Source organism: Bidens hawaiensis, unplaced genomic scaffold (assembly GCF_021521415.1).
Source record: "Bidens hawaiensis isolate Kalapana, Puna unplaced genomic scaffold, B.hawaiensis_p1.1 tig00007801_1, whole genome shotgun sequence".
Classification (NCBI taxonomy): Eukaryota; Viridiplantae; Streptophyta; class Magnoliopsida; order Asterales; family Asteraceae; genus Bidens; species Bidens hawaiensis.
Window position 1 is genome coordinate 823,953 of NW_027491542.1, and position 27,715 is coordinate 851,667.

Genomic DNA, 27,715 nt, shown 5'->3' on the forward strand with positions numbered 1-27,715 from the left:
ATGTTCATCAATTTAGAGACCAAGGGGGTGTCAGTGCATTCTGTCATGGGGGTCAGACCTCCCCGCCTCCCGCGGAAGAGGACACTGCCCCTCATAATCCACACTGGTCGCTACGTAGAAATTCGACATTGAATGACGTGGACACGTGTTTTGAATATCTGCGGGAAAGTCTTCCTCCCACAGAAAGGGAGCGACAACGTCGCCGTATTCGCCAGGAATTGCTGAACTAAAATTCCTATCATCTAGAGAATACTATTTCTACCAATCAAGAGATCACCCGGGATTGGTTGGTGATGAATGAAGAGTGGGACGAGTTAGAGCTTAAACTGCTTGAGTCCAAGAAAGAAGCTCCCAGTGCTCTAACTGAGGCTTAAGAGAATTTTAAAGCCTGCGAAGCCGAGAGAGCCAATCGCCTTGTTGCTGAGGAGACCAAGGTTGCTCTTCAGAAGCAATTGGAGGAGCAAGCTGAGCTGATAAAAACTCTTTGAGTTGACTCAGCAGCCAAGGAAAAACGGTTGTCCGACCTTAACGCCAAAAGCCGGGAACAATCATTGGAATGTGCCGGACACAAAATGAGTTTATTACAGGCGCAGGCGGACAAAAAGTGGGTTTTGGCCAAAGGCATTCCGGAGGTATATACAATTTTGTTTCGCCGTAAGCAGTTATCTCTGTTGCAATTGCTCGGGTCCATAAAAGCGACGACCTTGGTGACTGCGTTGCCGTGCTTTTGAGTGCCTCTAAGTAGGCTAGTCGTCAAATGGGATTCCAAGAAGGTTATAGTTTTGCCTCAGAAGGCCGGGTTCCGGAAGAATTCATTCTACATGGCAAAGATACTGCTTCGATTCTTATTGATAAGACGAAAACTTATGACAATCTGAAGTTTTCAAATTCAGAAGATATATCCGAACTTGCTAACAAGGAAGATGCCATTGATCAGCTAAAAGATCTTCTTAGTGTAGATGAAGAAGATTAAGATGATGCTGAAGCTGAAAATAAAGAGGATGAAGGTGTAAGAGTCGACGACGTGACTTCTTAGATATAAATTTATTTTCTGTCTACATGTATTTCTTTTTTGTAATCTCTTTTGATAATAAATAAGAAGTTCTGCTCTCTCCGATACACTTTGTCTTATACGTTATAATATAAGTGTTTTGCCGGATCTTCGATTTTGTCAATACAAGATTACAACACATCGTAAGACTTAACATAAATTTTCCATATAACGGGCGTAAGCCAAAATACAAATTGAAAATAAAAAACCTTAGCTAGTCTATTCGGGGGCGCATGCCAAAGTAAAAACAAACAAAACTGCTAAATGTAACACTTTTTTAGTTGTGTCCCATTCCAAGTTTGTGGGACCTCTGTCCCATCTAACATTTCTAACTTGTAAGCGCCCTTAGACAAAACTTGTTTAATCTTGTAAGGGCCTTCCCAAGTTGGGCCAATTTTCCCGGGGGTTCCTGGCCGGAAGCCTCATTATTACGGAAGACAAAGTCTGCCGCATCAAATTCACATTTTTGGACCAGCGAGTTATAATACTTCTGAAGCTGTCGCTTATAATTGTGCTCGCAGATCAATGTCAGTTCTCTTCTTTCTTCTAGTAGATCAAGATTCATCCGGAGTTCGTAATCATTATCATCAATTAACAAAACCCTTGCGGATGGAATCCCGATTTCGGCTGGGATCATGGCCTTAGTGCCATAGGTTAAACTAAACGGCGTCTCGGAGTTGTTGGAATTCCTTTGGGTGCGAAAGGCCCAAAGTACATGGGGCAATTCATCCACCCAGCCTGACCGTTTAGTTCCTAACCTTGCCTTAATCCCTTCTTTGATAGTTCGGTTGGTTCTTTCGACCTGACCATTTGCTTGCGGGTGAGCTACAGACGTAAAATTTTGAACAACTTGAAGTTCTTTCAGCCATTCCTATAGTCCGCTATCAGCAAATTGGGTCCCATTGTCACTTACCAATTCCCGCGAAAGACCAAACCGGCAAATGATAAATTCCCAAAGGAATTTTTTAACGCTTGATGCCGTTATTGATGCTACCGGTTTAGCTTTCACCAATTTCTCGTATTAGATAATTCGCATCTTCCGTGTCTACACAATGCAACAGTGGTCCTAGAAATGATCACCGATATAACACGCCATCATTTAATTGGTAATTCAAAGCCTTGTGCTTAATCTTCCAGCTTCAGCTTTTTCTGCTGGGAGAACTCCGGATGATAAGTAAGCCTTAATCGGTGTCATCCACGATTCGACGCTCGTTGAATTACTAGAACTTGATTTTGAGGAATGGACAGGTGGTCCAAGACTTCGAAACGGATATCTTTAGCAAAGTGTTCGAAATTTGTCGAAGCTAACTTCCTAAGAGCATCCACAGATTTATTCTCGCTCCTCCTGATATGGGAATTATTTAAGGAGGAGAATTGTCGGATTAAGTCTTTTGCTTGCGAGAGATAAGAAGCCATAATGTCGTTTTTTGCTTCGTATGTTCCGTTTATCTGTCCCGCAATTAGCATGGAATCCACTCGTGCTTCCAAACACTTCACCCCAAGCTTTTTTGCTATCCGCAGTCCCGCTAGGAAGGCTTCATATTCTGCCTAATTATTGGTGCTTTTGAAGTCTAATTTTATGGCATATATGAATTAATGGCCTTCAGGGTTAACTAGCCTGAGGCCTGCACCAGATCCTTCACTGCTAGAAGCTCCGTCCATGAACAATGACCAAACTTTTCCTTGTTCCGGGGGTGCTTGGGGTTGCTGTTCAATCAAGCATTCTACCTCTTTGTGCTGCGGGACTTCGGTAATGAAGTCCGCGAGTACCTGTCCCTTGATCGCTGATCTAGGCTTATATTCGATTGCATGTTCACCCAACTCAATGCCCCATTTTGCCAACCGTCCAGACAATTCCGGTTTACTCAATACGTTCTTGAGTTTGTAACCAGTCAGAACGTTTATGGGATGTCCCTGAAAATATCTGCGGAGCCGTCGGGCTGCATAGACCAGTGCTAAGACAAGTTTTTCTAACATCGAATATCTGGTCTCCGGATCTGACAATGTTCTACTGATATAGTAAATTGGTGTTTGGACATTTTCCCTATCCATCAGCAATACGGCCCTTATGGCAATATCCAAGGCAGATAAATACAGTGTTAGAGGTTCACCCGCATATGGTGTTGTTAAAGTAGGCAACTCCATTAAGCATTTCTTAACCTCTAAGAATGCTTTTTCAGCTTCCGCGGTCCACTTGAAATATGCCTTCTTGAGGCAATTTGTAAGTGTTGACACGAATGGATAAGACTTGGCCGCATGATTTGCTAAGAATCAGTTTAGCGCTACAAGTCTTCCATTGAGTGTTTGAACCTCTTTGAGGGAAGAGGGAGAGGGCATGCGGGCTATAGCCTAAACTTTATCGGGATTAGCTTTGAAGCTCGCACCTGTTACTATGACTCCAAGGAATTTTCCCTCTTCCATCCCAAATGAACACTTAGCCAGGTTCAACTTCATGTTGATGCTTCGTAATGTTTCAAAGGTCTCTTCAATATCTCTTAACATCTGATCCTCTTCAATGCTTTTGATTACTAAATCATCCATGTAAACCTCCAGGTTTCGGCTTATCTGACCTTGGAAAGCTTGATCCATCAATCGCTGATATGTGGCGCCCGCGTCCTTTAATCCGAAAGGCATCATTTTATAGCAAAAAGTGTCTTGATCGGTTCGGAATGCTGTTTTATCCTCATCATTCGCCGCCATACGAATTTGGTGGTAGCCTTTGTAGGCATCAAAGAAGCATTTGAAATTGAACGGGGCTACAGCGTCTACCTTGAGGTCAATCTCAGGTAATGGATAACAATTTTTGGGGCAAGCTTTGTTTAAGTCTTTAAAATCAATAGCATCCGCCATGTCCCGTTGCTTTTTGGGACAATGACTGGATTAGCTACCCATGTCTGATATTTTCTTTCCCGGATGATTCTGGCGTGAAGAAGATCTTGTACTTGCTCATTCATGGCTTTCATTTGTTCCGGACCCATCTTCCATTTTTTCTGGACAATTGGGTAAACATAGGGTTTACCCTTAATTTATGCTCAGCGATGCTCCGCGGGACACCAGTCATGTCCGCGGGCTGCCAGGCGAAGATGTCAATGTTTTTGGTTAATAGTTGTTTCAGAAAGGTCCTCACTATTTCTGAAATAGCACGTCCAATAGTAATTGTTTGGTCGGGAAATTTCTTGTTCAAAACCCATTTCTCTGGTTCGGTCCTTTGAGCTTGTCTTGGGACCTTGCTAGGTCTCGAACTTTCAGTTGCAAAACAATGTTGGTTGACATAAATTATTGCCACACCGGTGCTAGTTGGGACTCCTACTGCACTGTGGGCCGTGGATGGGTGGGCGTTAAAATCGCCAATCGCCTCTCGTCCCAGAATAATGTCATGTTTAGAAGTTGCTGGTAGAACCAAAAATTCAACTTCTTCTGTCCTTGAAAGAACTCCGTCGCTGAGTGTTACAGGAAATGATATCACCCCTCGCGGATGCATTATCTCGCCTTCAAAACCCGAAACGGGAGCATGAATTGGTTTCAATCTTTATTTGTCTTCCTCATCTAATTGTTCGAAACATTGTTCGTACATGATGTCAGACGTACTGCCGGTGTTAAAGAACACATATTGTGATCGGTAGTGACCGAATTGAGCAGTAATTATCAACGGGTTTTTGTTACACAGGCCTCCTCTGATCCGAGGAAAGATCACGGGCTTGTTTTTCCACTCCTCTTCTAAATACTCCCTCCTTTTTCCTTTACCCAAATGTCCACCCTGAATCATGTGGACGTTCAAGTCTTTAATTTGCCTTTTGGCTGGGCCCTGGCTGTCCCTTGCGGGAAGCTTACCAGTCCCTGTTCATGTGCCTTTGACCAAATGTTCGAGTCTGCCATTTTTGACGGCTGCTTCAATTTCATTTATGAGGGCCACACACTCGTTCGTGCTGTGTCCAATATCATTGTGATATGAGCAGTGCTTCTTGTTATTGAGGAATGACTTTCTCGGTAACGGTTGAGGTTTTCTGAAAGTCAGATTCTCAGTGGTGAGGATTTCTGAGGGATTTTTCGATAACGGGGTCCAACTGTTGGGGGACCGGGCTGAAAAATTATGCTTGCCCTTATTTCCGATCAAGGACCTTGCATCAAATTTCTTTGGTTGTTCCGAAGTTGGCTGTAGTCTTGACCAGATTGTCCCCTTGGCCTGTCTATTTGGCCTCGGAGTTTGGAACTCGACCCTTGGTAATTGCTTTTGACTACTAGACCCTAGAGTTTTCTCAGTTCTCGCGAACAACTTTGCTGCCTTCATGATTTCGTCCCATGATTCGGGCATTCCGTTTCTTCCTGTGAGAGTGCGAATCAAAGCATCACTATGAACATTCTTTCGAAATGCTCCCCTCAGCATATCTTCACTGACCCCTCCAATGTTAAGGCTCTCGTTATTAAAACGAGTAATGAAGTCTTCGCTAGACTCATTATTTCGCCTTGTAACATCCAGTATTTCAGAAAGATCACGGGTATGTTTCTTTTGTTGTCTAAAATGTTGGGAAAATTTTGCTACAAAATCGTTCCAACTTTTGATTTATCCGCCGGTAACTTTTCAAACCATTCCCGATCAGCTCCCGTGAATGTCAGTGCAAACATGTTACACCAATACGGAAGAGTCCACCCACTGACTCCTCCGACTGCAACAAATCTCAGCAAATGATCGTTGGGGTCTGTCATTCCGTTATACGTTCCAACAGATGTTGGAATCTTTGCATTTATTGGGAATGGAGATGTCGCGATGCTTGAAATGAATTTTGACTTTTCCACAAAAGATTTCGGGCGATAGGGCTTAGAAAAATCATGTTCAGCATTACTGTAGTATTCCGCCTGACGAATGGCTGGTTGCGGGTAACTAGCCCCTCCATATGAAGGGAGACGGCTATCCCCGCTGTAATAACTGCCTTCCGGACGATAGGTTGAATCATATCCATCCAGTTCGTCCTCATAAGATGGTACCCGCATATCTATGCGAGGACGAGGACGTAACCTCCGGATCTCACCTTTATTCTGCTCTGGCGGTTGACTGTACTGAATGTGACTTCCTTTTATCGGATGAGAGATAGATCTCCTGGGATGTTCGTCATACGTCAGGGTACGGCCGTGAAAACGCTCATTCTGCACCATACGTTCATATTCTACTTTCAGACTGTCTTGTTGTATACGAAGCCACTCGTCTGGAGATAAACGTCCTTTCGATTTGGAACTATGACGGTGAGCTCGTCTTGGGTTAGAGTCGCCGGAATCTTCTTCCAAACCTAACTCCGAGTGAGTTCTGTGGGCTTCTCTCATAATTCGCTCTAGATCTCCCAGATTAGAACCTCCTAGGGATGTAACATGCCCTAGGTCAGTAGTTGGTGTAACGACATTTCCAGTGTCTACCGGAGTATTATCTGCTAATGGAGTGAAATGTCCCCGAGCCGTTGAACCGCCTAAGGTAAAACCTCCAGGGTTCACGGCATCAGTTCGTGGAACAGGATTCGTGATTCTAGCAAAAATGGACGTTGCTCCTTCACGTGTTTCAATATTGAGATCACGTGGAGACTACAGTTGATTCTCCATCGGCCCTTTAGGTAACTGATTCATATCGTAAAGAGAACAGAAAAAAAATTCTTGTTGTTCTAACAAAAGCACGGATGGCGCAAATGAAGAGACACAGATCTACTCCCCTTAATGGGTCTTAGATCTAATGTGTCCACAGGGTAGGATACGGTTAACTGCCAATACGATATGAATACAATCCCTAAAGTCCAATGACGTGAACCTGCAAAATAGACACCGTGAGCTCGCTACGGAAGGACAAGAAGGGGGGGTCTTCCCGTAACCACCCTCCGGCGTGAGAATAAGTACAATTCCGACGAAGATAAAGTACTTAAGTAAATTGAGAGAGTACAGTTCGAGTGAATAATATGGATACCTCATGATGGTTGGGGAAGTATTTATAGCCGGAGGGTGTGGGAAGATGATTGGGTCAGCTGTCCCTTTGGAAGATGCTCTTGTAACTGCTTGGACACGTGTCCTCATATTACAGGTTTAGTTTATACGTTGCATGTGCATGTATAACAACCTGGACACGTGTCTTCATATGATAGGATCATAAACAACCCTGGCCATGTGCATGGTTATAACGACCTGGCAAGGTGTTCTCCATTAATTGGCTGATACATCACGTATTGCTCAAGGAGGCGTGTTGGTAGATCTTCTAGAATGTTATTAGTTAATGACAACTGTCTCGGGGCATTACCTCATAATTATTTACGCCGACTAATATTCCGTCTCGCATATAACTTTTGAGGGTGCCAGGATGCTTCCGCATGTCCTGTAAGGATGTTTCTTCCTTAGGTGATTATGCGGGTGACCTATATGCCCCGCGGGTGCCTTATGAGGGACTTCTGATTGACCCGCGGGTACTATTTAAGGATATTTAAGTATTTTCAGTACCTTACCTCTATACATGGTCATTTGGATATGGAATTATTTGTGAATTCTCTTCTAACCATATTGAATAATTATAAAAAAAGATTTTAAAGTAACAAAGTTGGCTAAACTTCACACTTTCTCCATATATTAAAAATTCTTATAAATTTATTGAAAAATTTAATACACACACTAAAATGTTAACAAAGTCAAAACATTAAGGGTGCAAGGTGGCATACAACCATAGATTAAGGTTCGTGAGTGAAACTCTTATTAAGTCAAAATGTTTGCAAGGCGCGTGAGACAGAAGAGATCACGCAAACCGAAAGCAAACCCAATATCTCTTACCAAAATAAGAGTCTATACATTCAGTTCAAATTTTAATAATAATAATAATAATAATAATAATAATAATAAGAATTTATATAATTTTTACAGTGTTTGTCCCTTAAAAAATGAAATGAAATGACAAGTTTAAACTTTTGCAAATACTACTTTATATAAAAAAAATTGGTAAAAACACTATATGTAATTTTCTACATTTTAACCGTCAAAAAGAGATTTTTTAGGGGACTCCAAGAGCTGCTACATGGGCAGTTAACACTTTTACAGGGTTCACTCCGATGTACCAATCAAACATTTTTTTTATTTTTTCTTTTAGTTATTTATTTTATTTAATTTCTATTTGCTCCACAACGCATTACTTAAATAGTTGGTTAGTTAATGACCTCATGCATACGTGACATTGACATAACACTCTAAGTGAAGATCTCTAGTTAATACACGTAACACAACTTATTTTCCTATCCTTTTTGAATGCTAAGTAACCATAAGAAATTACAACTTTTCATATCTCATTGGTATAAACTAAAAAACATTTTATTGCATAAAATAATTGTATAGGGCACAAATTAATACCTCCTTGGATAGTTGGATTTAAAATTGTAGCCAATTAAGTGTAAGATAAAAGGTCAGGATTAAAATCATTAAAAGTGCATTTAGTTGTTAGAAAAATTTATAGCTAGATGTTTTTAAAGAAAAGAAAACCAAAACCTTTTCTTTTCTGAAAAAGACAAAATTATATGTGTTGGGTTTGTGGAAACATATACGTACATTGAGATACGTGTACGTCCATAACAAGTCTTCTTCTCTATTAAAGGACTCCACACACAAACTCAACAACTTAACGTACAAATAATACACAGAGTAATTAAAATAGCTTTCGTCATTTTCAGGATATGAATATGTATGTAGTTGTAGTTATGTAAGAAAACAATATGCCATAAAATCATCATTCATCACACAACAACTTCCTTATCCTTAGAGCATCCATAACAACAAACATCAAAAAACCGCCACATTAACGTCACATCAGATTTCAAACTTTTCTCAAAAACTCACACTTACTTCCACAACAACAAACCTTCACAAATCAGCACATCATCACTTACCAATTTATATTTAATCAAATAAAAATACTTTTACAATATATTATCTTTTTATATTAAATCAAATAAAAATACTTTTACATTATACTATCTTTTTATATTAAATCAAAATAACTTTAATACATTAACTTTAGATTGAATCACATACAAAACAAGCCAACCGTCACCACTTCTTTCCCTTCTTTATCTTTTTATTTTCATGTTAGATCTGAAAACCCCTATCGGCGTCTCGTCGGATATTTCGAATCCAAATTTATTGATTCAAACCTATATTCTAAATAGATTGATTCAAACCGTTGCCAGCAAACATAAATCGATCCACCCATATATTAAATCACAGTGAAGAAGATGAAATGGCTTTGATTGTATTTCTTCAAAGGAATGGAAATCGGAGAGGATGAAGATGTTATGGCCCACCAAGCGCCTGCATGAGAGAGAAGGAGGGACCCATGCTTCAAGTCCGTTGCAGGTTTGCGGCACCGGACCTGCAACAATCTTCAATGCTCCACAACGGTAGAGTCTGACTCCCTCCACGTCCGTCAGTTGCCAGATAGGATCGGACCTCGGGGTATGCATCCCGTTGTAGATGCTCTTAGACCATTCCTAGCGGCTATCCCTGTTTATATTTCTCCAATTATTACACTATAATTTTGCTTTAATTGTCAATTAAATAATATTTTTCCTATATTTTTATGATTACTTTTCTCTCTTCTCGACTCACAAACACTTTGAAAAAATATTAAAAAATTATTAAGGATAAACAATAAGTTTCAATTTCCTCCACTCATAACTACTCTATATAATATAAAGACTTCACTCATAATAATATTGAGGACGGTTGGAAATGCTCTAAGGGGGTGTTTGGTAGAGGGATTTGATTGGGGAGAAATGAAATTAGAAATATTTCTTTTGTTTGTTTTCCACTTTTTATTTCTATTTCTCTTTCTATTTCTCTAAAACTAGAGAATTCCATTTCTCTTTAAAACAAAGAGAAATCCATTTCTCAGCAGCCTCCTCATAGCATGTCACCACCTCGTCTCCGGCCACCACCCCGTCTCCGGCCGCCACCTCGTCTCCAAGTCTGCAACCGCCACCTCGTCTCCAAGTCTGCAACCACCACCCCGTCTCCGCCGTTCGTAGTGGTGAACACAGAGATGGTAACCGGTTGTAGGTTGCAGGTGGTACGGGTGAACGGAGATTAGGGTTTCAAGTGGTGGTTCGTGGTAGGTTAGGGTTTTCAGATGGTCGGGTGATTGTGGTCGCAGGTGGGTGACAGTGGTGGTGGAAATCGGCGGTGGTCGCAGGTGGCTTCTGATTATTATCATCATCATCGCCACCACAACCACCACCACAAAATCTCCAAAGAGGCAGTGATGACAGATCTGAGCCTCCTTTTTCTATATCTTATGTTCCAAAAATTTGAATCTTTTTAATTTCTTGTGTACTGTACTTGAAGAAGGGGATTTGGTGGCGGCAGCCGGTGGTGGTGGGCTGTGGTTGAAGAAAGGGCTGTGGTGGTGGTGCTGGTGGTGTGGGGCTGTGGTGGTGGTGCTGTGGTGGTGGTGCTGGTGGTGGTGGGGCTGTGGTGGTGGGGCTGCGGTGGTGAGTGGTGTCAGGTTGGGTGGAGGTGGGGTTGGGTATGGTAGAGTTCTCTGTTTATTTTCTCGTGTACCAAACAAGAGAAATGATTCTCATTCTCCAAACCAATTCTCTTTCTCTACAATTCCATTTCCATTTCTATTTTCTCTCCTTTTCCATTCTCTGTACCAAACACCCCCTAAGAGCATTCACATTCAATTCACTATCATCAAAAATAAAAATTATATTAAAACACATTACATTTTCTCTTTCATTCTTTTTTTAATACTCTCTTCGTCTCATTATAAGTGTCCATGTTTGAAAAACACAAAGTTTAAGGTGGATTGAATGATTACATTTTTTATTACCAAATGACAATAATGTCCTTGAAAAGTGGATCCATCAATATTGTTTATTAATGTTAGATGTGTGTGTTTAAGGGTAAACTTGGAAATTGGTTAATAAATTCTGAAAGTTGACACTTGTAATGAGACAAATAAAAAAGGAAATGTGGACACTTATAACGGGACAGGGGGAGTAATACTTTTATAATTACATTTTATCTCTCATTCACTCACAACCACTTTCAAAATATATTAAAAAATTTATAGGGTGCTATAAGAACTTTTAAAATATACAGAAAAATCACAACATTATCTCTCTCATTCACTCACAACATCCTAAACTACTCCATAAATTATAAAAATTCTTCTCACATAATTTGATAGATTGATTGAGAGTGCTCTAAGAGAATTCCCAGTTCATCCACATATTATGTGCGTGAGGTTTTTATAATACAAATGGTGGTTAAGGATGTTGTGAGAAAATGAGAGGGAAATTATTGTGATTTTTCTGTATATCTAGTATATCTGAAAAGTTCATGTAACACCCTATAGTTTTTTTAATATTTTCTGAAAATGATTGTAAGTAGAGGATATAGAAAAGATAATGATAAAAGTATAAAATGTATTATTTAATTGAACATTAAAAAGAAAATATACAATGATTTTTAATGTATCGAACTTATTGGTATTCTTTACGGTGCTTTATGGTATCAGTACTATACATATACCAATACAGAAGATACCAATGCCAAATATATGGAAAAGTGAGGACTGAATATCGTACCAAATTTACCGGTACGGTATCGATACTCGTTAACAAATACGCGTCCCTTATTCATTCCCATATCCGTCCGTATTTCAATTAAATATAATTTTTATTCTTTTTCAGGTTTTCATTATTTTTTCTCTTTTTTCACACACAACCATCTAAAAGATTTGGGTTTAATGAATGGTTAAACATGTTTTACCATTGCTCATAATTTTTAGGTACGGAGATTAGAGATGGGGAATGTTATATAGAAGACGATTAGTATGAAATTTGTGTTATCCCTTAAATTATAAGTACGTGGATAGTAATGGAACCTATTATGAATGGTCTAATGTTGGTTATCACTCTAGCTAATATGTCATACGTTATTTTGATCAATTCAGCCAAAAACTCATGTCTTGTGTGAGACATCACATAGTCACATTTCACTTGTGTGTCATCATTAAACGTATGGTTACCTCGCAAAACTCAACAGGATCATGACACGGACTCTACTTAATATCCATTTTCATCGTGTACTTGATGTGGAAACGGCAAAACTTTGAGTTTGTATTTAATGCATAAATCTTATATAACCATCATCGCTATCAACTCATATGTATCTATGTATGTATAGAGATGGATCATGTAACATCCCCAAAATTTTGGTCCAAATTTAACGACTTAGTAAAGTTAAAGGATCAAAATTATACTTTAAAATAAATAATGAAGAAAATTTTAAATAAAGAAAATAAGATCATTCTATAAGGAAATAAAATTATCTCATATTAAGGATATGAAATAAGGAAATTTCATACCACACTGAAAGATATAAGAAAGTGGAAGCATTCCACATGGGTATAAATAAAGAAGTTAAAATTCATCCCACATGGAAAGTGGTAAAAATTTGGAAACTCTTTATAAAGAGATAAAATTCCATAGTAATATTCTTTTATGCCTAGCATGCACCCAGTGCTCCTAGCGGAGGGTGTGAAGCACCCGACGCGCACGCGCATGGTCTCGGGCCAAGGGCGTTGGGCGCAATGTGACGCTTTGTGTAACATCAAAAAAATATCAGGTTAAAAATAACAAGTTCCAATAGTGCAAGGACGTAAAATAAAATATAAAAAAAATTTGGTTTCCTGTCTGGTCGCGATACGCGACGTCACAAAAGGCAAGCCCATCGCGTATCGCGATGAGTATGTTTTCAAAACCCAAGAAATGGGAAGACGGCGATACGCGATGAACCAAAAACCCGTCATCACGATACGCAATGACGGGGTTTGACAACGTGACACGTGTCCCCCCATGTGTCACATGGTGGCACCATGTTCCTACCACGTGTCACCACGTAGCATAAAGGCATAACACGGTGACACGTGTCCTGCCACGTGTCACCACGTGGCATAAAGCCATGATAAGGTGACACGTGTCACGTGGTGGCATTATGTGTGCGCCACGTGTCACCACGTGACATTGTGTCCGCCACGTGGAAGCCCTAGTGGGTGACTCATCATGCATGCATCGCGATACGCGATGACATGATCAAGGGTCCATCGCGTATCACGATGGGTCCCGAGAAAAGTCTATAAATAGCCACTTTGGTCATTCATTTTTCACACACTCTTTCTCTCTCTAACATCTCTCTAAAAATACCTCGATAAACGTGTACCGACCACCTCGTTTTCCGTGACCATAAAACCCTGACATCTTATCTCGTAATTCGTTCCATTAAACCGACAATACCCCGAAATACCGACGACAATATCTCGAAGTACGTGCCGACCCGAGATGATCCGGCCTTCCGCCTCGAAGTACGTGCCGACCCGAGACGACCCGACATTTCACCTCGAAGTACGCGCCGACCCAAGACGGCCCGACGACCCGCCTCGAAGTGTGTGCCGACGAGACTTGAAGACCGACGTGCCACGATTTGCGTGCCAAGGAGGTGTTGATCAAGATTATCGATATACGTGCCAACGTCGAAGTGCTGCCAGTGAGTTTAGAAAATAATAAGCAAAACAAGGTAGGCATAATGCCCAAATAAAATATTAATAAAATAATAAAGGCTTAGACCATAATCAAGGATATGATCAATACCTATAAAATAAACAAAAGAAATGTAAAGAAATTATATAAAGAGAAAAATATAAATATAACTATTGGTTATAGATAAAGCGAAATTATTATTTAAATGATTTTAAATAATAATAAAAGAAAAGAAAAATAAATAAAATAATCTTTATTAATAAATAAAGATAGAAACATTATTTAAAAGTATTTTAAATAATAAGTAAAAGAATATATATATTGTTTATATGAATTAATATATATATATACAAACGATATGGAAACGTAGATTTTAGAAAGAAAAACATATCGAATTAAAAGTTCGAATATAAAAAATAAAAGGCGCATGATTTGGACTATAGGTTTAAACATGAATAAAAAAAGAAATATAAAATAAATATAGATGTGTTATGATAATATTATTTAAGTTTTATTATTCTTAAGTAATAGAAAAGAAAATGATACGTATTTAATGAAGAAAAAACGTAGAGTTAAAGAAAAAGAAAAACAGGTTAAACTAGATGTTTATCTTGTAAAAGAAAAGAAAAGTAAAGAAATTAAAAGAAAGAGTCTTAACTTGAAAAAGAAAAGAAATAAATATTATTTTAAACTAAAGTTTAAAATAAAGAAAAGATGTTTTGAACTAAAAGTTTATAAAAAAAATAAAAATCGAGGTAAAAATTTTACAAATGAAACTAGAGGTCTTGAGCCGGATTGTATATCCGACTAACAAAAAGTTACACTCGTACTATATGTGCGAGATAACAAAGAAGAGGGAAAGACCATCGGACAGTGTATTGAAGCTGATCAAAAAGAAAAAGGTTATACTCGTACTATAGATGCGAGATAGCAACGTGAAAGACCCTCGGACGATGTATTGAAGCCGATCCAAATAAAAAAGGTGAATATGCCCCAACTTTACAAACTTGTTTTCAAACGAGTCAAACGTGTTAAATGAAAAACTTTACATGAGACTAAGCTTCTCTAAAACATTTATAAGCAAGGGTATAAACACTGGCCTCAGGCTATCGTGTACGTTTGTCTGGATCCTTACATATGTGATGGGTACATTACACCTGGTCACAATTACGCTATCCTACGGGGAGTATGACCTTGTGCATTCGTATAGACACTCAACTAGTCGAACGCTGCGGTGTTTGCTGGGGGAACTGAGTGTAGAGGCTTGAGTTTATAAATTGTGTTGTTTTAACTTGATTATTCCTAAGCCACGATGGGCCGACACCTACGTAGTCTCGAGGGGTGATCAAGTAAAAGAAAATATTTTCGCGTCAGCGTATTCACCAGCATATCGCTAACGTTTTTTTTTTACATTTCATGAAATTAAAGTATCAAGAATTGGAGTCATTCATGAAGTGAATGTTTGCAAGGTAGAGATGACTCATTGTTTTAAATTATTGAAAGAATGTAAACAATATGCTTTGTAAAAATCAAACGAGGTTTATAAATAAAACACTCGGGAATTATTATCCAATACGCTTTCTAAATAAACTAAATAATCTTATTTTTAAATAAAGGTTTACAATTAAATTGTCATTTTAAAAATATATTAATATTTATTATAAATTAAAAAGACTTCCCCGAGAAGCTTTTTCAAACAAAAGAAATTATTTTTTTATTAAATAATGGTTTTCAAAAGTATTACAAGTCTTCCGCTAAAACAAAAAAAAAAAAAAGAACTCTGATATATTTACAAAACCGGTACCAACTATTGGTCACAGGCCGTAAGTCGGGGTGTGACACTTTGATGACGCACTTTGCACTTCGGACGCTCGCATCTCCGCGAGCCGCTTGAGAGCTGCCTTAGTATTTTTAGACAATGGGTGTTAGACCCAGAAGTGACAAGCTACCAAAAGTAAAAAAATTGAATCCAAGAAGCCATCGCGATACGCGATGAGCACAACACAAAGGTCATCGCGTATCGCGATGGACCTTGATGAGTCAGCAGACACGTGTCAGCATGTAGGATGGCGGCGGAGAAAATGCGGCGTCGCGATACGCAACGGGATTATAAAGACCCATAGCGTATCGCGATGGGTTGCGAAATCAACCTAAAAATAGGAGGCTCACGGCTCATTCAAATCTCACACCAAACTTTCTCTCTCTAGATTTCACTCTCTCTACCTCGTTTTGCTCGTCGAGCATCGTTTAATGCGCCAAACCTCGTAATCCGTGCCACCAAAAATAACCCAGCATTCTATCTCGAAGTACGTGCACGTCACGACGGCTACCATATGTCGCCTCATTTTGCGTGCCAACCTCGAAGTTCGTGCTAAGACCTGAAGTTCTGACAATTTAAGCAACAGTGCGCGACATAGAGTAGAAGTGCTGCTCGATCAATCTTAGTTTGCAAACTCCAAATATCCGTGTAAGGTATGGGTTCTGCCTAAGTCATTATTTTATTATTATATTACATGGCTTAGACCATAGTCAGGGATATAGCCAAACTTGATCATAATTATGTTTACATAAGCTTTAAACATATAAAAGAGTATAGTTATGTTTCTTTACAATTAAGAAACGCATAATTTAACATTCATATGGATATATAGTTTCTTTGCGTACATTTTATATACAAGGAATATAGTTAATATATTGTTTCTTCATGATTAAGAAACATGATATTTTACATACAAAGGTAGCAATCAATGGATGTTTCTTCTTGAAGAAGAAACAGGTTATAGATGTTCATTCATGAAAAAGAAACTCAGTATATGATTAGTCAATAAACAGAAAGACTACAGGTCTAAATATTTTATTCAAACAATGATCAGTTAAGGTTTAAAGCTATCAAAACCAGATAAAGGTCTAAAGCTGGATCAAGAGACGATCCAAATATTTATATACCTATTTTATTATAGATTAGTCAATCAATCAATCAGTCAGTCAATCAATCAATCAATCACAGTTAAGGTTTCAAACGCACACCGACGGTACAGGTGAATACGTTAACCTTTTCAATCACTCAAAACATATTTATACTCGATAAGACGAACGGGTGTTTGTCTTAAAGAGTCAGTCAAGGTTTACATGAGATTATGTGATCTCTAAAAACATTATAATACAAGATAGAAAATAAAAGCAACTCAGACCGAGTACACATGTGTCTGGATCCAAACATAACTGTTCAGCCTAATCAGTCAAAGGCCAGGTGGTCGCGGGCTAACGGTCATAACTAGTTCTCCTTGCAGGGGCTACCATGGCTCGGGGGAACACTTGTGTGTGTGTAAGGTAGTGATACAAAGCTCAAAAGTAGAAATACTTATGTTGAGTGTACAGAAAACTACAATTATATTGTAATGTCATTCAAATGTTTATAGAGTCATACGTGTTCACCATCATATAGCTGACGTATTTTTCCCCACATTTCAGGGAAACAGGTTAACACTAGTAGCAAGACATTATAGGCATTCATGGAGTTAGATACTCGCAAGGTAATGATGGCTCACTTTTAAGTTATTAAAATACTGCAAACAGTATTTAAACAAGATTTATAAATCAAACACCGGGTATTTATTATCCGAGAAGTTTTTCAAATAAATTAATATTTTATTCAACCAAAGTCTTCCGCTAAAATAAACCGCAACTCTAATGTATTTACAAAACAGGTACCAACTTGTGGTCACACGCCTAAGCCCTAAACCGGAGTGTGACAGATCATTATGTAATAATGGTTATTTTATAAACGACGATGATCCAACATATTATAGATATTTAGTTTATCATAATTGGCTATATCTGTGTTTGGTTTATTGTTTGTTGCTTTGTTTGGTCCAAATTAACTACTGAAGAAGTGTGACTATTTGTATCGGATCACATCTTAGTCGTCTAATCAGTCGAATATGTAAAGAAAACTCCCAAATTAAACATTTTATCCATTTTTATCTATCAACAGATGATATAATGGTCAGAAAATAACATAACGGGTCACAAAAGATATTTTAATAACTTTCATGATAACACTAAAATAGTATAAAATAAAAATAAAAACAAAAAATGTACATACCATATCAATGTTAAAAATGTAATAGATGTTAGACCTGTGAAATATATATATATATATATATATATATATATATATATATATATGCTACGGTTTTGTATATACACCCTTATCATAAAATAGATGGTGTGTTTTTTTAAAGGCTCAATATTATAAATAAAAAAGGGGAACAACTTGCAAGTTGCAAGAGGTCTAAAACATATAATGAAATGAAAATGGCAAAAAAATTTTACAGTCGCTTTAGAAAAATTAATGAAATTAAATAGTCTTTCTTTATTCCTACTTCTCACACTCACACTTTGGGAGTGTGAGAAGACATAGCAACTGAATCATGAACAAATGCATTTCTAGCAAGCCAAATCTCCTAGCAACCAGAGAAGATAAAACTACCCCCATTTTAGATTTGATAGAACTGCCTTGCAAACAGGTCTTAGTGAAAGCAGACAGACTATCTTGAACAAAACTAGCATGTTGAACACCTTTCAAATAAGACCAAACCTGAGAGGCAGTTTCACCTTCACAAAACAAATGAAGTAAAGAATCCTGTTGACTTCTAATGCAGAAATGAAATTGATAAGGCATTTGAAAGCCCATGTATCTGAGCCTGTAATCCATAGGAAGAGCATTCCTGAGGAATCTCCAGAAGAAGAGAATCAACCGAGGAAGCCACTGGTTCCATAATAGAGACCACCAAGGACTTTTCTGGCCATGAATTCTGGGAAAATGCCAATAGGAAGCAGAGGAGAAAAGACCTGAAGGGGAATGATGTCAAACTAGTCTATCTGGGATGTCAGAATCTAGAGAGATATCTTACAAAATAGATTGAGCCTCTGTGGATAAGCTAGTCAGAACTAAGGTAGAAAAATCAGCAGATTGAATAACTTCTCTAAAAGGAGGATTAAGATCCACATTCTGCACAGAAAAAGCACCAGCACCCCGGTTAGCCATGCTCAAGCTGATGTTACCAGCACCTACCACCCAATGAGAGTTGCCCAGAATGGTACTAACATGAGGGAAAACATTCTTCCAAACATGAGAGCTTAAATCAGAAAGAAATAGGCTTAAACACCACATCCAATGGATGACCCTATTTAGATCTCATAAACTTTCCCCAGATAAACTGACCAACAACATAAGCCCCCGCAAGTTTGGCATGCAAATTTCCTGTCTAATTACCAACCCACCCTCCTTCATGGATTGATAAATGTTGTCCCAAGCAATCCAGTGGTGCCTGTGCTCACCATTGGAATCCCATAATCAATTAGCCATAACACTTTTCATCTTAGAAATCCCGGTCTTAGGGGGAGACCACACTGCCAAGGTATGTATAGGAATATGGGAAATGACTGATTTTAAGAGAGTGAGCTTAACACCAAAAGAGAGAAACCATGCCTTCCATCCGTCATTTTTCGGATATCCATTTCTAAATCATTCAAATATGATGTTTTTCTTCTGCCTTTGAAGATAGGGGCATCAACACAATAGGGGACTCTTGAACTGAAAACCAGTCCAATGATGAATTGAAGCGATATTTGTGTTTTTTGAAGAGCAGAGAAAGCGAACTTCTTTTGAATCAAATCAAAGCATATAAGAAGTTGGAGAACACCTTTTTTGATTTTTTAGAATTTGAAAGGCAACTAGTGCTCTTTGAGGAGAAGGGCTAGGGCTTGTTGTCGGGGTTTTCCTTCTTAGTAACGGTCTTACTCTATAAAACTTTTTGAATAAGCTATTAAGGTTAGGAATCGACGAAGAGATTCTGAAAGTGAATCAAATCTGGGCTGTTCGGGGGAGTTGTGCAAGAGGGAGCTGCTGCCCAAGTCGAAAGTTGAAGCAGTTAGCAAGGAGTTCTTTCCCAAAGAAGCATTTAACCATTCTCCGATCTATGTCATATTAACCAATTCACCGACATTAGCCTCCGAAGACATGATCCGTAGTAAAGAAGTAGACATGGTACGAATGGGATTGAGAAGGAGTTCTTCCCTTTTTGGGGTGCATTATACCACAGTCCGTGACTACGTTTTTGCGTTGGTTGATGCTGCTGCACACTTGTTATATTTGTTTATATAGTGTTAGTTCTATAACGAATGAATTTCAAGCGGCTATGAATTAGTTCCAAGAAAGCGGCCGTTCACGTCAGGAATCAAGGTTGTTGATGTAGTTGCTATTCTTTCTTTTTTCGTCTCGATTGGAAAGAGTTTGGTGTTCAGTGTACCGCTCCGTGGGTACAAGATCGAAAAGAATGCATTGGATGGATGCCCGAGCAAAATTGATAGAACCTAAAATGGATGATAGAGTCTTACAGGACTGGTATTAGCGTTGATACCCGTGCCTACTTCACCGTGGGAATAAAGAAAGCCCTTTCTCCAGAAGAGAAGCTCCGCCCCCCTTACTCAACGTTTATATCCGAACAACCGCAGGGGCTTCCAGCAGTGATAGCTGAACTAACCAGATGGGCCGCCCAAAACTTGGAGCTGACAATGAAATCGGAAAAAAACGTCGGACCCCGTCTATCTGAAGAAGGCAGACTGAAGCGGAGGAGCAGAAAATGCAACACAACAAGGGGCGAACCAAAGGCTTGCGCGAAGGAAGAAACGAATCAATCAGAATGGAGACAAGGAGGAGAGGTAAAAGATAGATTTTTGAGCCTAAACATATAAGCAGCCTTCTATCTGGCCTCGGTACCAGTAGTGGAGTGGCTTGCTATTTTCAATCAGAAAAGGAAGATTGAGCAATGCAAAGGAGAAAGAAGTTGTCCCCTCTTCTCTGGTAACCCGCCGCCGCATATGTCGAAAAAGAGGGAGCGGGGAAGGAAGAACAACCGTTTTACTTTGGCACATGAGGTGGCGGGTTTGGATAGGTAACATAATGGAAATGTATCGGACTGCAAATCCTGGAATGACGGTTCGACCCCGTCCTTGGCCTCGAGGAGTGGTGAGCAGCGCGGAACTTGAATCAATCTTTTGGCATATAATATAGGGGGCTGGAAATCCACAGACAACATTCTGGAACTTCCAAACCAAAGAAATGCAACAGGAAATGAAATGTTACGCTTCAATAGAATGAATTCGGTAGTATTCTACCCTGTGGTAGATCGAAGGTCCTGTGCCACTTGAACTCAAATCTATCTTACCTTCAATCCATCGTTGTCCAGTCAAGCCAGCCCATAAAAAAATGTTAGACCGGCTGACACAACCAAATTGGTTGAGGAAAAGGAAAGCCCAGCGATCAAGCACTCCCGCCCCCAAAAGCGGAGACCGAAGAATCGCCAGGTTGTCGAGACACATCTGAAGAGGAGCGCCGCAACGACTAGGACTCGTGTCGGAGGACTTTTGAGCGTGAGCTACCACTCATGCAGCGGCAAGGACCCGCAACTCTCGAAAGGGCCACCAACCACCCGAATCACTGTAGCAAACCCTCCCTTTACTTTACTCAATGGATGGAGGTAGAGCCCTCCAACTCAAGCACGAAATCAATGTTGAGTCAACAATAATCCAGAGGGGCACCGCCAAGCGGGATCAAGACCAGCCAATTGTATATAGGGTTCCAAACCTGCGCTTCTTCAAATATCCTCCCAGTAGGGGCTTCAAAGCTTGACTAAGAGAAAGTGCAAAGAAAATGGGCGCGCTAGCTGATATATATATATATATATATATATATATATATATATATATATATATATATATATATATATATATATATATATATATATATATATATATATATATATATATATATATATATAGGGGAGGGATATTTTGAGAAGAGAAAATTATCAAAACAGCCATTTTAATGAGAGAGAAAACACCAAATAGCCCATGAGATTTGAATTTCCCAAAATAGCCCTTCAAATCTCACGTCCACATTAGTTTGTGATATTCCCCGTGAGTTTTCGTGGTCGAATCAAATTCTGCCATGTGTTTTCCATTCCCACCTACCACGCTATTTTCATTCCAAATCTGTAGGAAACGTAACTTTTGACATCAAATATAACCTGAAAAAAACCAACTGTAACGTGATGTTTCAAGTTGTTTTATCGGCAACGTAAGTTTTCAAATTTATGGTTTTTAAAGGTATTTTGAAATTCATCTCCTTAGATGAATTTCAAATGAATTTTAACTTCAGAGACGATTTTCAATTAATGTTTATTATCTTCTTCTATTGTAAACCTCTTTGAAACCTTTTGTATGTTTTTCATATCCTCATAACCATGTTCTTCTTCTCCCACTCCCGTATGAAGCTGTTCGGGTTGGGTTGTTCACTTACGTCTAGGTCGTGAATTCGGTGGCCTTCTCAACCTTGCTAAATCTGAATCTGATTTGATAATTAAAAATTAGTTTGTTATTATTTTCAATTAGTTGTGAATGAGTTACATACTTTCAATGTTGTGTTTATTTCTTGATATTTGTTTTTAGATGGTTGGGTTAGTATCTCATGCATAATCGATTGGAAGGTTTTAATAGTTTTACATTGGTCTATCCTTTTTCCATGATTTACAGAAGCACGTGACCCCATAGATCCAAATCTTGTTAACGGCGAGGATCTGCGATTTCCTACGTTGTGGATGGTAGATGTGGTAAGTTTAATTATTTTTTTTATTTTTGCGGTTTACAATAATTTTGTTAGTACTTAGTTGTTTTTTAATAAATTTCAGGTTTATCTTCCAATAAGTGTTGAACTAAAGTCTATTAACTTCCGACGTCATACGGCGAATGAAATTTATTTTTGGGAAACTTTAACATACAACATATAATCCGGATACATTTTAACGTTTAACATATTTATGGGTCATCTTTTAACGTATAACATTAATTTGGTTCTTATTTTATCGGGCCCACCAATAATTGACATGGAACATATTTTTGGGAAACTTTAACGTACAACATATAATCCGGATACATTTTAACGTTGAACATATTTATGGGCCATCTTTTAACGTATAACATTAATTTGGTTCTTATTTTATTGGGCCCACCAATAATTGACATGGAACATATTTTTGGGAAACTTTAACGTACAACATATAATCCGAATACATTTTAACGTTGAACATATTTATGGGCCATCTTTAACATATAACATTAATTTGGTTATTATTTTATCGGGCCCACCAATAATTGATATGGAACATATTTTTGGGAAACTAAAATCGTCTCCGAGGTTGAAATTCATATGAAATTCATCTAAGGAGATGATTCAAAATAACTCAAAATCTATCTTATTTGAAAACTCACGTAGCCGATAAAAATAGCTTGAAACATCACGTTACAGTTGGTTTTTTTCAGGTTATATTTGATGTCAAAAGTTACGCTTTCGACAGATTTGGGATGAAAAATAGGGTGGTAGGTGGGAATGGAAAACACATGGCGGAATTTGATTCGACCACGAAAACTCACGGGGAATATCACAAACTAACGTGGACGTGAGATTTGAAGGGCTATTTTGGGAAATTCAAATCTCACGGGCTATTTGGTGTTTTTTCTCTCTCATTAAAAGGGCTGTTTTGGTAATTTTCTCTTTTGAGAACCTTGTTGAGTTTTAAAAACTTTAAGAACTCAATATGGATCACACATTTAATTAAATGGGTATGGAATATGTGGTTGAGAATAAATTTGATTAAAAAATTAATCAGGAGAGTGAATAAGTATTTTTGATGATTACACAAGTTTAAATGTTAGTTACACATGTGTAATAAGTCGATTCGGTGTGTAAAAAATTACGGTAATTGTTTTTACATTACTTACACTTACGTATTACACATGTGTAAAAAAAATTCAAAAAAAAAGTTGTTACGTTGAGTTCTTTCGAGTTCTAAAACTAAAAAACGGTTCTCAAAAGAAATCAATCCTGTGTGTGTGTGTGTGTATATATATAGGTTTTTGTGTGAGTGAGATGAGTGAATTTGGGGTATATATATATATATATAGAGAGAGAGAGAGAGAAAGTGAGTTCCATCACTCAAACCCACTAAACGCGTGATGACCATCACGCAACCATACCTCATCACGCTTGACAAAGAACCGGCGGCGGTGTTGGGAGGCATATCACGCGTGATGAGAGACATATCACGCAATGCCCCGCCCCCTCTCAGGTCCTTGGCCATAAACTCCTCAACCGAACCATCTAAATCTTTCCATATCCATTTATAGGGGTCGAAAGTCACTACTGCTGACGAAATCAAGTCCAAACAGTTTTGACTAATTATTTATTGTTTTCACACCATGGTAAAAAACTCAAAAATTCACAATACCTCATATTGTTGTTAGATACGGAGTAATAAATTATAAAATCAACATCAACTTTAAGAAAGAGTCTATTTAACAAATCGAATTCAAATCCTTTGGATCTTGATATATCATTTTCAACTTTGATGGATTAAATCTTTTCCATTTATTTATTATAATTTATTGGGCCACATATTTATATTGACGTGAGGACAAATAAATATGTTAGACAAAATAGAAACCAGAAAATTAAAGTTGCGTTGAACAAAGCATATAAGTAAATAACGCATATTATTATTATTATTATTATTATTATTATTATTATTATTATTATTATTGTAAACTTTGCTGATCTTGTCCTTGTAAATGTTTTGGGTAATGAAATTTTGTTTGGCTAGTAAAAGAAATAACACTCTTTTTTATTCATCAAATTTAGTAATTTACAATGTTGTTAATTTACTTACATATTAACTTTTATTTATTACATGTATATATTATTTATTTTACTTTGTATTAATTCACATTTCAGCTCTCATTTCTAACACTATAATTTTAACTATAATAATAATTATTATAATAACAATGAATTATTGTTGTAATGAGAATATAACAACAGCTGTCTTGTGGGGGATGTTTGACTGTTTTAAGACCCCCACAACAAAGCCCTTCTTTCCATTTGGTAGACTTCTACTACTTTCTCAAAACAAGCAACAACTACCCTACCAAACTTATACCAGTCTGAGGCACACATTAAAAGAATATACAAAACTTGTGCCATAATTTTAGGGTCATGCTATGCATACACCAGCCCCTGGTGTGGGAATAAGGCTATACGGCTCGTATAGGGCCTATACGAGTCGTATAGCCCTAAGTTATTGACCTGCGTATGAACGTGTCAGTGTGTCAGCTTTTTGCAATCTATACGAGCCATATAGACCCTATACGAGCCGTATAGATTATCCAGCTCGTATAGCCTACGTAACTCGTCTAACCTATACGACCCTGATAGGGTCTATACGACTCGTATAGACAGCATGTACTTTGACCAGAGATTTTTAATTACTTTTCTGGTCTATACGACTCATATAGGTGGTATACGACCCGTATAGACCAGGTATCAGATTTTCTTTCTCAGACCATGTAAGATTTGTGTGTTGCTTTGTAAGATAATACCAAAAGTTGTATGTCTTATTGTAGCATTTGGGTATAAGCCTAAAATATGATAGATTTGTCTGATGATTTTTTATTTTCTATAGAAAGTTGTTTGACTAATTGTAATATTGGGATTTAATAATCTAGTGAATATAATATAAAGAGGTGTTTTAAGTTTTTCAATTTTTATCATTCTTGTTCTTTCTTAGTCTCTTTTCTCATATTATCTATATCATGTTTTAGTTTTTGTAAGTTTTAAACGAATGGAGTTTTTCACATCGATGTTTGACAATAATTATGAAGAAAGTAATTTTAGTGGAAATTATGGAGTTGCCGGTGATGAAAATTGTGAAGCTACCGGTGGTGGAAATTATGGAGTTGCCGGTGATGAAAATTGTGAAGCTACCGATGGTGAAAATTATGAAGTTACCGGTGGTGAAAATTCGAGCAACATGTCCATTTTTTTCAACCGATAAGGTAAAATCATAAAGTGATATGTTTCACTTTAATTATTAATTGCATTATATGCCTAAAATTATAATGTTTCGTTTATTTGCAGAATATGCCACCCCGAAGAGAGCGTTCACCCACTCCAGACCCGGAGGATCAACCTGAGTTTCTGGATAGTTATGTATTTCTCCAGTTTCCCAATGACACCGAAGAACGTGATAAACTTTTTAGGTTTCTTCGTATGTCTTTTGTTGATCCCCGCACTATTGAGTGGCCTTTCTTGGAGGAAGTGGCTCAAAAAAGCCATGTTGAGGATATTATCGGGGTAAACACTCCTTGGAGGCGCATGTTTGATGCCGGTAACGCAATCGGGTATCGAGAAATAACACTAGAGTTCTTATCCACTTTCAATTTTAATCCAGTGCCAATCGAGTCGATTCATACCGATGTTGTTGTATCCTTTCGGTTATGCGGTAGGGTGTTTGACCTTACTCTACCGCGGTTTGCGGTTGCACTTGGGTTCTACACTGAAGAGGAGACAATGACTGATTTATTCTTGGATGCTCGTACAGAGGCTACCCTAGATGAGTTGTCTGGTTGGTGGCCTCAGATTGGCGATATGGAATATGGTTCAAAGGCTAGGGCTAGTGCTTTGAGAGACCCGGTGCACCGATATCTCCATAAGGTTATTTCGTATATGATTGCCGGGCCGGGGGGGGGGGGGGGGTGGCCAAGAGTGGGTCACGCAGACTTATCTGTTCTTCTTGCATTCTCTTTTTGCACCTGCTAGGTGCAACCTAGCGCATTGCATTGCCTCATACTTTGCTACTAGATACCAGTTTATGGAGGAGTCCTCGATTGCGTGCAGCGCCTATGTCACGACCCTTGCTATGGGGCTCAATTGTTTTCAGAATCGAATCAAGCGTTCTATGACAGAAAAATACGAGCAGAATCCAATCGGTAAACAGACATGTGGGCTGATGAAGACCACTAAAAAGGTTGGGAGGCAGACTCGTGTCATTGCGGTGCAAGAGCCACAGTCAGAGCCAGAGCCAGATGTAGATGCAGATGCAGAGGCAGAGCCAGAGCTAGAGCCAGAGCTCGAGCACCCGGCGCTACGCCATCATGTGATTAGACCAGTGCCGCCGATCCCAGTACATGTGGATGATACGTTACGTGAGCTTGTTGCTACCACTCGCCGTATAGACGCTAGGGGTCGCATGGATGATGGATTGGATGATTACGCAGGCGAGGGAGGAGGGTTGTACGGTTCCAGCACAGTCGGGCATACTTGGTTCACCGCCGCCAGAGGCACATGAGGCCCCGCCACAGTAGTCGTTATTTTATCATCAGGTGTTTAGATGTTGATGTATTTTGAACTTGTAGTCGTTATTTTATCATCGGGTGTTTAGATGTTGATGTATTTTGAACTTTATGTTTTGGACCTTATGTTTGGGACCTTTTGTTTTGGATCCTTATGATTACATGTTTGTTTGGTTGCTTAGTTAATTATCGCGTATGGATTATTATAATTTTACTTATTTATGTTTAAAAAGTTTTTTTTTACAAGCGCAATCAATTAGAGTAAAAAAATGATGATAAAGTATTTAAATACGTTAAATAATGCGTCACCCGACAACTTCTATTTCATTTGTCATGTGTCTATAAGGCATTAAAGTATAATATTATAAATTATAAAGACTATATTTCAAAGCTGAGTTAACACGAGCCAAAACATCTACACTAACAAATAAAACTAAATAGTCGTTACCCTGAAACGCTCATATTGTACGTAGGTTGTTATATATATTTTTATTTTGTAACCAACTCGGGTGTATTGTTAATATTTTGTAATTTTAAAATTGAATAAAAAAAAAAGTTATACGAGTCAAATAGACCCTATACGAATCATATAGCCCTATACGAGCCGTATAGGGCCTATACGATACAAAAGAATAAAACCTGACATTTCTGCTTGAAAAGGACTTGACTATGCACCTATACGAGCCGTATAGAGCCTACCCTGGTGTATGAATAACCAACATGGTGTATGAATAACCCAAGCCTAATTTTATAAGTTATATGTATTATGTTTTCACTTTTCATAAATGTTGCTGAAGTAACTTTAGAGATGACAAATGTCTAGCGTTTGCGACCGGTTTCTATTTCATTTTCCTACACTTATAAAATT

At 38.2% G+C, this 27,715-nt stretch overlaps 1 long non-coding RNA gene across 1 annotated transcript in view; it reads left to right on the plus strand.

The window, feature by feature from the left end:
* The window catches only part of LOC143636166 (uncharacterized), a 108,732-nt gene extending 91,786 nt beyond the window's left edge, over positions 1-16,946 (plus strand). The window contains exon 3 of the long non-coding RNA XR_013154194.1: positions 16,767-16,946. This is a non-coding gene — a long non-coding RNA (uncharacterized LOC143636166). The remainder of the gene's footprint in view (positions 1-16,766) is intronic.
* The last annotated feature ends 10,769 nt before the right edge of the window (positions 16,947-27,715 follow it).